Genomic DNA, 12,801 nt, shown 5'->3' with positions numbered 1-12,801 from the left:
GGATAGTCAAAATGGGAATGAGGAAATATTTCCACATGTGGAAATTATTGAATCTGTGTAAGATTAGAAAAACTTAATGCAAGAAGGATATTTCCATGGAGTTGATCTCCATTAGAATACTCTGTAATGTCTGTTGACAAGTCTTTGTGACTTTGTGCATAATCATTACAAGAGGATCAATGCATATAAGTTTATAATCTAACAGATTTTGGTAAGTGGTAGGATTTGGAATTCTTACATTTGCAGTAAGGAATTGGGATTGTGAAATGAGAATCATTGGAATTATGTTCAATTGATCTATTTCACAGAGTAAAGATCATAGACAAACTTAGTGTGCAGACTTGGTGTATGGCATAACTAATGTTTAGACAAACATAGGGTGCATACTTGGAGTATGGCATGACTAGTGTTTAGAAAACATAGTGTACATGCTTGGAGCATGGGACAAGTATTGTTTTAATTCAAGTATAAAGTTGATAGTTAGAAACAGTATACAATGAACAATGTTTAATCAATATGGTGATAAATAAAAGATGTTTTATTTATATTCATAAGTTCTGAGACCATATTGGATTCGATTATTCTTGTCTTTCACTTTGCATGTTTTGACTTCCAGAATAACTAGGTCGTTCTTCCTGAATGACTAAGCTATTCAAACCATCCACAGTCGGTCATATGTTGGAAGTAGATATGAATTAAGACTGTCATGGGTAGGCTTGTAGAGGTCTAAGATGTTGGACAAAGCGTTGCCACAACACTAATGAGTGCTCATAAGTTCTGAGTATTGGATTCAACCCACGCTCATTTGACTCACTTCATGGATTTTATCACAAGCGATCATGAGACGATAATATCTTATATTCTTTAAACCTAGAGATATGAGTTGTTACTATGAGTTGGTTATATATTGATTGCACGAAAATGCATTGGTAAGTCGATGTTATAAAACGTGCCTTTATGTATGATCCAATAAGTAGTAGAACAAGCCATATGAGTCGAAGTTTATCCATTCCTTTTACCTTCGGGATAAAAGAGATATCTGTGGGCCCCTCGATGATTTAGTGATGACACATGTGAGTGCTTGGCCAAGCCAGGACTGATTTGATCTGTTCCATTAGTCAGTCGTCATGAATCGGAAATCGGGAAACAACAAATAGACAGAGAGAATGATTGATAATCCATGTCTCAGTTCATATGATATCTAGAATGGAGGAAGATATCATCACTTATCTAATGGACAAGTCATTGACGAGATCAGAGTATAGTTACAATGTCAGAGTTCGACAGCGGCTTAAAGAGCTACGATTGCCAGTCGGTTCTTAAAGTCATACTCAATAATAGTTTTAGACTTATACAAGTGGGAGACTGTTGGATTAGTGTCTAAGTCCATAACCATATTTGGTATGTACTTGACCCGATTGGCATGGTCCATTTGGGTTGCATGGCATCATGCATTTGGATAGACTAAAATAAGAGAAATAACACTTAAGGTTTACTAATATATTATAAGTTCTAATATATTAATAAGATTTTTTAATTAGTATTGATCAAGAATTAATTTGGAATTAATCAAGTGATCAAAAGGAGACTAATTAAATATATGGGTTGATTGTGTAAATCATCCATATTTGTATACTGGGCTAATGCTCCATGGATTATCAAGTTGGGCTAAAACCCATAGGATGCTCCATGGATGCTCCATGGTGTTTTTGTACCCATGGATCATGGAAATGAAAGGCCATGACAATTAGGCTTTACATGGTGTAACCCTAACTGTGACAAACTATATAAGCATCTTATTCTTGTCAAAATTGGCCACCATGAGAGAACTATGTGTGTATGGTGAGGGCTAGCCGATTTCATGAAGTGGTTCATTTCTCTCTATGTTATTCCAAGTGTATTTGATGTTGTGTGAACCATTTGAGGTGTCACACTTGGGGCATTCAGCTCTTAAGCATCAAGGAATCAAGCTACATAAAAAGGTATGTCTTCAAACTTGTTTTATTACCCAAGTATCAAAGATTGTATGCTAGATAGGGTAATACCTTGGAATATTCATATTTGCATGTATAATAGAGAAAACATAGATCCAAGGTATTTAGGGTTGCATGTACACTTAGGAGTGTTAGAATGCTCAAAACCCTTCATTTTCAACATTCCTATTAATAGAAACACATATAAACAACAATTTTCACAAATGCCATTGCAAGGAAACATAAAATAAGATAAAATCAAATTTTCTTTATTTTTTAAAAAGTGCGGAAAAACTTGTCCTTACAATGCAATTACAAATGAAACTATGTTGCTATCTATTCCTAAGAAATCTATCATAACTCTTAAGTAGCAGCTCAAAAATCCGATCATCGAACCATGCGATCGAAATCCATCTATTCGCGATCAGAATCATGTCATTCTTCCTTTAAGCTTCCTTTCTCTTTTTCGATCCTACAAAACATCAAAATGAAATCTTAACACATCATGTATTAAGAATCTAAAAGTGGGAACTTAATAGATTTAGATAGTTGACTTACCTAAAGTAAATCCATACAACTTGACTTTTCCATCCTTGCGATCTTTCAGGTAAATATGGCAGCTTCGCATTCAATGCCCCTTCTCTTGGCAATAGAAACAAACAAACTCTTTCCAAATGGTACATGGGACAATCTCATATTCAACCTTTCTATTTACCATCTAATCAATGGAAGTTTGGGAAGTAGATCTTCCAATCAAATTTTCTTTACCAGTGTGCCAAATCATTTCTGATTCAGCAGCAATTAGCAAATAGGAAAGATCGATAAGGGTCACGTCGTGGTCTGTTATATAGTAATCTTTAATGAACTCATTATATGACTCATGAAGTGACTGAAGAACCAAGTCAAGAGCCAGTTTCCTTGGGAAGACGACACCCAACATTCCCAGTCTGTCAATATGCAACTTCATATCCAAGACGTGAGCACATACAGACTTTCCATCTTCATGTTTGCTTGCCAATAGGGCTTGAGTGACCTTGAACTTTTCAAGTCGACTAAAATGTGGGCCAGGGAGAATAATTGGAGGATGTGGAGGAAGTGGAGTATGATTTCCATTTCCATGATCCAAACGTGGAACATCATCTCCATGAGGAAAGCTATTTCCAAAAGATTTGGGAAGACCATAGTTGTCAGAACTAGACATCTACAAGGGAGAGAAATTCAAGTTAGTTGACTCAATCCTTAATATAACACCCAAATGATATATTAAGGCTAGGACCCGAAACAATAATTTACAATTCCGAAGAGGGATTCCGCAATCCAATTGCAAACTATTTATCGGTAGGTAAATGACGATTTACCAATTCCACCGCGAAAACGAAATTTTAAACGAATTAGGTTTAAAATGAAATTCCTAGATCTTTTGAGATTCATTGAAGTTTTTCAATGGTATGTTTAATCTCGATTATGCCCTTCAAGTTTTTGACTGGGATACCGAGGATCACAAACAAGGTGTAACGACCCAAAATCATGACTAAAAATTTCGTTTTAAAAACATTACTTAAACCACAACTGTCAATTCATATCATAAATCATAAGATAAAATCATAATGTTAATTCAAAACATAATCTTCTTATCAGAGTAAAACATCCCAGGCTGACTAGCTATGGTGTGTGCCATGCGATCATCCCGAGCTCTACTCTCCGCTACCGGAAATACCTGAAACCAAAGCTGAAAACTGTAAGCATGAAGCTTAGTGAGCTCCCCCAAACTACCACATACCATACAATAACATATAAAGCACATATTGGGCCTTGCCCACTGCATCGGACCGAAGCCCGGACGAACTGGGGCCTTGCCCCCTGCATCGGACCGAAGTCCGGACTAACTGGGGCCTTGCCCCCTGCATCGGGCCGATGTCCGGACTAACTGGGGCCTTGCCCCCTGCATCGGACCGAAGTCCGGACTGACTGAACATAGCATAACATAATCATAACTACTAGCATAAACACATATACTGCATACTGTATCGGACCGAGGTCCGGACTAACTAACACATAAACATGCCTGAATCACAAAGACATCAAGCATACTGTACTACTGCATCGGACCAAAGTCTGGAACTACTGCTATCTAAACGGGCCGACATTGTGGCCGTAGACCCGTTCCTACTGGAAGGAAACTCACATGTACTGCTGAACTCTGCTGATAATCCTCTGGCTGCTAATCGACTATTCTCTGAAGCGCTGCTCTCCTAGCTCACCGAGCTACCAACACCAAATAATAGAACTTAGCCTAAACTGTCCTCTAGAGGTCAACTAAGTCAACTCTGGTCAAGGTCATGGTCAAAGTCAACCTTCCAGTTGACTCGACTCGCCGAGTTGTTCTACCAACTCGCCGAGTCCATGCTCCTCAAATCCCAAAACAACCTCGCCTCCACTCGTCGAGTCTAGCGAGAACTTGACGAGTTCCCCTTCATCTAACACTTCAGGACTATCCTCAACCGACTCGCCTAGTTGTTCTACAACTCGCCTAGTCCATTTTCATCAGCCAAGAAGATTGCCTTGGACTCGCCGAGTTCCTTATTGAACTCGTCGAGTACCATGATATTCATGTCCATCACGGACACAGACTCGCTGAGTCTTTTTCTAACCCCACTCACTGATCCGACTCATAAACGGAAGGGTTTGGGTTTTGCGACCCGACTCGCCGAGTCCATGACCTGACTCGCCGAGTCCTCCTTGTGACAACTCTATTCTGTCTCTTTCAGTCTATTCCAACACTTCCAACTCATAGATCTAGACTCCTTATGCTAGCATTGCACGTAAAGTTGCTGACTTTATGTGCATGCAAGGGGGTTATGAGGCTGGAACACCAAATCCAAGCTATAATGGAGGTCTAAGCCATGAAAGGGAACCATAGCTGAGAAAAGCTTCTTCCTTAGAGTTCCTAAGGCTCAAAGATGCTCTGATCTAGTCTCTATTCATCCTCAAAGGCTCAATACTCAGGTTGGCCTTGGAAATGGTCCCAAAAGTCTCATAAAAGGGACATGAAGAGATCTAAGAAGCCATGATCAAGGTAAGTGCTTGATTACTAGAAAGTGATGAGGAAGAGGGACTCCTTCTGGATCTACAATCACTCCTTAGCTCTTCCAACTCCTTCTTCTTCTACTAGACTTCAATCACTCAAGAACACACAATAGTAGCTCACACTTTTGTAGAGGACATTAAGGTTTCGCTCTGGACAATGGGGGCTGTAAATGAAGCCCTAGAAATGGGAATGAGATGCTTAAATAGGGTGCCAAGTCCCGAAATTAGGGTTTCCCAACCCAGACCAGACTCGCTGAGTACACTAGCCGAGTCGTCGAGTCGGTCACTTAACCTTGCACATGGATCCCGCTCCGACTCGCCGAGTCATCCCTTGGACACGACGATTTGACTCCTTTGAATTAGGGCTTTCCTTTCCTTTCTTGGTCTTTCTGATTCTGGGTGTTACAACTCTCCTCCACTTAAACTATACTTCGTCCTCGAAGTCTGCTACGACCAACTGTCCTGCAATCTTCCTTCAACTTTCCTGCGCGTTTTCTGGCTTCCCCAAGGCAACTCTCCATAACTAACCATCTCCCCTGCCACTGCGAAGAACATTCCTTTCACGCTATCCATTACTCCAGCCATTTAAATTAGACTTCATCCTCGAAATCATTCCTTATCATTCCTTACCATTCCTTACATGCTAATGTTGGATATAGTGTCTAAGTCCATAACTTTATTTGGTATGTACTTGACCCGACCCGGCATGGTCCATTTGGGTTGCGTGGCATTGCAATACTTGGATAGACTAGATGAGAGAATAAGGCACTTATGATTATTAATATATTATAAGTTCTAATATATTAATAATAATATTATTTAATTAGTATTGATCGAGTATTAATCTAGTATTAATTTGGTGATCAAAGTGAGACTAATTAAATATATAGGGTTGATTATGACAATCATCAATTCTTTTATGGTGGATTAATGATCCATGGTTTATGGGTTTCGTTATAACCATATGGAGCTCCATGGATAGTCCATGGGAGTTACAAACCCATGGGTCATGAGAAATCAAGAGTCATGACAATTAAGGGCATTCATGTGTAAACCCTAATTGTGACAACACTATAAAAGGAACCCTATGGCTAGCAAAATCGTGACCTAGTGTTACTAGAGAGGGCATAACCGATTTTGAGTGCTAGAAGTATTCTCTCAATTTATTCCAAGTCTTGTGGTGTTGTGTGAAGCATTTAAGGCACAACATTTGGGGTGCTAGGCTCACAAAGTCTTGAAGGAATCCAAGCAACAACAAGGTATGTATTTCTACTAGTTTCTATGTTTTATGTAATCCCCATGCCATGCTAGTTAGGAAATAACCTTGAAAAAGAAATTTGCATGTATATAGAGAAAACATAGATTCAAGGTTATTAGGGTTGCATGTACACTTAGGAAGTATTAGAATGCTCAAAACCCATCAGTGGTATCAGAGCCTAGGATTGTTTTCTGTATACTTGATGCAAAACTGCTTGAAAACCGAACATTCTGCACTCTGACGACTGGACTCGCCGAGTCCATGGGGAGGACTCGCCGAGTCCATGAACAAATTCATCCTACTCGACGAGTAGAATAATGCACTCGGCGAGTAGGAGCGTGCTGGGCAGTTTTTTCGAGTTTTGTTGCTGGAAATGGATTAAGATCATTATCCCAATCTGTTTTGGACTTGTAAAATCTGTTTTTTCAAAATGATAATGATTATGTTAACCCATTTTACATGACTTTTATCAATTTTCAAGTATTGTATATGTTTATATGATTTCTTGAAATTGCTTGACATGAATTTGTGTTCTTATGAGTTTTAGAAGATCATAGGAATTATGTGTAACCTCCATGTGTGTTTAATTCATGATCTTAATGGCTATGATGGTGTCCATAACTTGTCCTCAACTTATGGATAACCAAATGTCACTTCTTTTAATTATGATTAAAGAACTAAAGAGGTTTCATAAAATGAAGAGATAGGAGTAAGAGACTAATTGGACTTAGTCAAAGTACTTACTTGGATAAGGTGCTGAAGAGGTTCAGCATGCAAGAATCCAAGAAAGGGGAATTACCCGTCCAGAGTAATGCCAAGCTGAGTAAGACTCAGAGTCCGAGTACAGAGGTTGAGATAGCTGAAATGAGTCATATACCATATGCTTCCGCTGTCGGCTCGATCATGTATGCTATGACTTGTACTCGCCCTGATGTGGCCTTTGCTTTGAGCATGGTCAGTAAATATCAAGGGAACCCTGGCCAGGCACACTGGACATCGGTAAAGAACATTCTCAAGTATCTGCGGAGGACTAAGGATTGGGTCCTTACCCTCGGAGGCAGTGATGACTTGAGAGTGGAAGGATATAGCGATGCTAGCTTCCAGACTGATAGGGATAATTTCCGTTCTCAGTCAGGCTGGGTCTTTATCCTAAATGGAGGGGCAATTACTTGGAAAAGTTTCAAGCAGGAGACAGTAGCTGATTCTACTTGTGAATCAGAGTACATAGCAGCAAGTGAAGCAGCTAAGGAGGCGATATGGCTAAAGAACTTCATTGGAGACCTTGGAGTTGTACCAGCGATAAAAGAGCCAATGGAAATTTTATGTGACAGCGAAAGTGCGGTTGCTTTGGCTAAGGAACCGAGAGATCACGGGAGATCTAGGCACATTGACAGAAAATACCATTTCATCAGACATCGAATAGAAGAAGGACTCCTCGTAGCTAAGAGGGTATCATCAGATGAGAACCCGGCAGATCCCCTCACGAAGGGACTGAGCAGGGTTAAGCATTTACAGCATGCGAGGCGCATTGGGCTGAAGGATGATATTAGTTTCAATAATTAGATTCCTGAAACTTGTAAAATGTAATTGACATTTGATGATAAATAAAAGTTGTTATTTATTTATGAGTAAGGTGTTACTATCTTGTGTTGATTGTTTACTATGTTTCAATTTTGCATGTTTTTACTTCCAGAATAATTATGTTATTTTTCAAACCATCCACAGTCAGTCAAACTTTGGAAGTAAGTATTGATTTAAGACTGTCATGAATTTGGCTTGTATGATTTGTCTAAAAGTGCTTTGGACAATGCAATGGTTGCTACAACATTCATGAGTACTCATAAGGGCTGAGTATTGGATCCAACCCACGCTCACTTGCATCACTTCATGGAATTTATCTCGAGTGATCGTGAGACGGTAATATCATATAAATCTTCAAACCTAGAGATATGAGTTGTTGACTATGAGTTGGTTATTCATTGATTGTACGAAAACGAATTGGTAACTCGATGTTATAAAACGTGCCTTTGTGAATAATTCAACAAGTAGTTAGTACAAGCATATCAGTCGAAGTTTATCTGTTCCTTCTAGAAATAGAAGCGATATCTAGGCCCCTCGATGATTTGGTTTTGACCTATGTACCGGGCCCGGTCAGAACCTAATTGATGTGTTCAATTTAGTTCTATGTCGAAACAAATCAGAGATCGAGAAACAAATGCTGGACAATAAGTAAGACCATGTTCCAAGTGTTTGTCCGGCTGATATCATGAGAACAGAGGATTATATGATCACTTATCTTAAATGGCGTATCATCATCATCTCAGTTCCGAGAGACTTTGAAAGAGCTACGATTGCTAGTCGGATTTTGAAGTCATATTTGCAAATATAGTTATTAGGCTTATCCAAGTGGGAGACTGTTGGATATAGTGTCTAAGTCCATAACTTTATTTGGTATGTACTTGACCCGACCCGGCATGGTTCATTTGGGTTGCATGGCATTGCAATACTTGGATAGACTAGATGGGAGAATAACGCACTTATGATTATTAATATATTATAAGTTCTAATATATTAATAATAGTATTATTTAATTAGTATTGATCGAGTATTAATCTAGTATTAATTTGGTGATCAAAGTGAGACTAATTAAATATATAGAGTTGATTATGACAATCATCAATTCTTTTATGATGGATTAATGATCCATGGTTTATGGGTTTGGTTATAACCATATGGAGCTCCATGGATAGTCCATGGGAGTTACAAACCCATGGGTCATGAGAAATCAAGAGTCATGACAATTAAGGGCATTCATGTGTAAACCCTAATTGTGACAACACTATAAAAGGAACCCTATGGCTAGCAAAATCGTGACCTAGTGTTACTAGAGAGGGCATAACCGATTTTGAGTGCTAGAAGTATTCTCTCAAGTTATTCCAAGTCTTGTGGTGTTGTGTGAAGCATTTGAGGCACAACATTTGGGGTGCTAGGCTCACAAACTCTTGAAGGAATCCAAGCAACAACAAGGTATGTATTTCTACTAGTTTCTATGTTTTATGTAATCCCCATGCCATGCTAGTTAGGAAATAACCTTGAAAAAGAAATTTGCATGTATATAGAGAAAACATAGATTCAAGGTTATTAGGGTTGCATGTACACTTAGGAAGTGTTAGAATGCTCAAAACCCATCAGTGGTATCAGAGCCTAGGATTGTTTTCTGTATACTTGATGCAAAACTGCTTAAAAACCGAACATTCTGCACTTTGACGACTGGACTCGCCAAGTCCATGGGGAGGACTCGCCGAGTCCATGAACAAATTCATCCTACTCGACGAGTAGAATAATGCACTCGGCGAGTAGGAGCGTGCTGGGCAGTTTTTTCGAGTTTTGTTGCTGGAAATGGATTAAGATCATTATCCCAATCTGTTTTGGACTTGTAAAATCTGTTTTTTCAAAATGATAATGATTATGTTAACCCATTTTACATGACTTTTATCAATTTTCAAGTATTGTATATGTTTATATGATTTCTTGAAATTGCTTGACATGAATTTGTGTTCTTATGAGTTTTAGAAGATCATAGGAATTATGTGTAACCTCCATGTGTGTTTAATTCATGATCTTAATGGCTATGATGGTGTCCATAACTTGTCCTCAAGTTATGGATAACCAAAAGTCACTTCTTTTAATTATGATTAAAGAATTAAAGAGGTTTCATAAAATGAAGAGTCTTTATTTTCATGAACCATTAAAACTCATAAGTTACAAATTGAAGAGACTTGGAATAGTTTCAAATCTTGCCCTCAAGTTTTGGAATTTGAAAAGTCTTACACTTTAATACTTTAATTCCAAATTAAACCTTAGATTTTTAAAAAGTTTAAAAATCAACACTTATACTATTATTATAATTTTATTATATAGATATGTATAAGAATATGTCATTCTTACCGTTAGTAGGCCTCATCACGAAGCCGGTCTATAAGGGGGGTATAAGGTTGTTGCCTATAAAATGGTGACTTAATGGGTGTCCACTCTCACCCACCGCTTCCTTGATCGGTGGAGGGTCGTTAGCCGAACGGGTAGGATACGACTTTAAATACTCGTTAAAAGTATAATGAATTATAAAGTAACTATACATTATAAATTCCCAATCTTAGTTACTTTAGGAAAATGTGAAGTTGGTGCTAGCCCATAAAATTACACTTTGTACCTTACCAAGTCGTTAGTGGAGCGTGTGTGGTTAACCGGCACACTAACATGGACTAGTAAGAGTGGCAAAGGGTAACTTAACTTTATTATAGATCGGTGGAGCGTGCGTGGTTAACCGGCACATCGATTAGGTAATATTGTTGAGGGTACCAAGTCAATTTGTATGGTTATTCACACCTTGTTTGTGATCCTCGGCATCCGAGTCACAAACTTGAGAGGGCACAATCGAGATTCAAACATGCCATTGAAAAGTTCAATGTATCTCAAAAGATCTAGGAGTTTCAAAACCAATAAAACCTAATAATAAAATATTTCGTTCTTATGGTGGAAATTGGTAAATCGTCATTTACCTACCTTCAAATATTTTATAGTATGGATTACGACATCCCTCTTCCAACTATAAATAGTTTGTTGGATCCTAGCCTTAATATTTCATTTGGGTGAATTATTAAGGATTCCTAATCTAATGAAACTTGTCTTTCTTTCCTTTCAGATGTCTTCCAACAATGCTTCTGGCTCAAACCCAACAGGCTCCTTTTCCCTTATGAACTTGTGTGGTAAGGTCATCATTGATGGATCCAATTTCAATGAGTGGACCAGAAACATCAGAATGATTACCCGCTATGAGGACAAAGAATATGTCCTCGATAGGGAGCTTAAGGTTGTGAGTGAAGCCACTGCTACTCCTGAAGAGTTTGCGGAGTTTGTTGCACATGAAAAGGATGCTACTAAAGTAGAATGCATCATGATGGCCACCATGACTCCTGAACTTCAAAAATCCTATGAAGATTTCTACCCCTATGAGATGCACCTGGATCTGATGGAAAGGTACCATCAGAGCGCGCGTCAGGAGAGGTATGAAATCATCTCCTCCATGATAACCGCAAGGATGAAGGATGGTGAACCCATCACCGGTCACTTGCAGAAGATGCAAAGGTTCGTTGACCGGTTGCTGAAGCTGAATGTTGACTTTCCTGAGGAAATGGCGATTGACATAATTCTCCATTCCTTACCTCCAAGTTATGATCAGTTTCGTATGACTTATCATATGAACAAGGAGGAAGTCACACTTAGCAAACTTCAAGGACTCTTAAGGACAGCTGAAAATGGCCTTAAGGGTAAAGCGGTTGCTACTTCTACTCCTTCAACAGCCCCTGTTCTGGCTATTGGGCAGGGAAAGGGTAAGAAGAGGAAAAGCCCTTCAAAGGGTACCAAGGGTAAGACTCTTGATGGTTCCTCTTCAAGTGGGACAAAGTAAGGTCCCATTACTCCTTCTTCAAACCCAAAAGGAAGCACAGTGCTTCTATTGCCAGGATAAGGGACACTTCAAGCGAAGCTGCCCTAAATATCTGCAAGATGTAAAGGATGGGAAGGTTAAACCCACCCATGCAGGTATTTACACAATATTGTCTAATAACTCATCTAATTCTAATTCTTGGGTGCTTGATACAGGCTGTGGTATTCACATTTGTATTGATTTTCAGGCACTAAGAAGAAGTGAGCAAGTGGAGCACGGGAAGATAAACTTAGTCATGGGCAACAAGAAAGCATCACCTGTTACCAAGATAGGAGTTTATTCTTTATTTCTTAATAATGGGTTAATGTTAGATTTGAATAAGTGTTGTTACTCGCCCGAAATGGCGAGAAATATTATTTCTTTTCATGGCTTGTAAAAACAAGGGTTTTCATTTTCATTTGATAATAAAAATGGTGCTATTAATGTTTATTACAATGATGTATTTTACTTTAAAGCATTACCTTGTGATGGTATATATGAAGCCGTGAATGTTGTAGACAATCTAGGAAATAATGTGTTGTATATTGATTCTTCAGTTAGCTTGGATAAAGCATCCTTGTGGCATTGTCGTCTTGGACATGTTAACAAGAAGCGCATAGGCCAACTCCAAAAGGCTGGAGTCTTGGAATCATTTGACCTCAAGTCAGATGATAGTTGCGAGTCTCGTTTACTTGGAAAAATGACAAAGTCACCCTTCACAGGTACTTGTGATAGGGGTGAAGGTTTGTTGGACCTAGTACACACGGATGTGTGTGGGCCCTTCAGAGTTGCTACAAGGGATGCTAATCGCTATTATGTGACTTTTACTGATGATTACAGTAGATATGGATATATTTACTTAATCAAGCATAAGTCAGAAACCTTTGAAAAGTTCAAAGAGTTTAAGTAGGAAGTGGAGAATCAATTGGGCAGGAACATCAAGATGCTCCGATCCGATCGGGGAGGAGAGTATCTTAGCATTGAGTTCCTTGACTATC

This window comes from Lactuca virosa, chromosome 4, assembly GCF_052849685.1.
Source record: "Lactuca virosa cultivar CGN04683 chromosome 4, Lactuca_virosa_CGN04683_v6, whole genome shotgun sequence".
NCBI lineage: Eukaryota > Viridiplantae > Streptophyta > Magnoliopsida > Asterales > Asteraceae > Lactuca > Lactuca virosa.
This window is presented reverse-complemented; position numbering follows the sequence as displayed.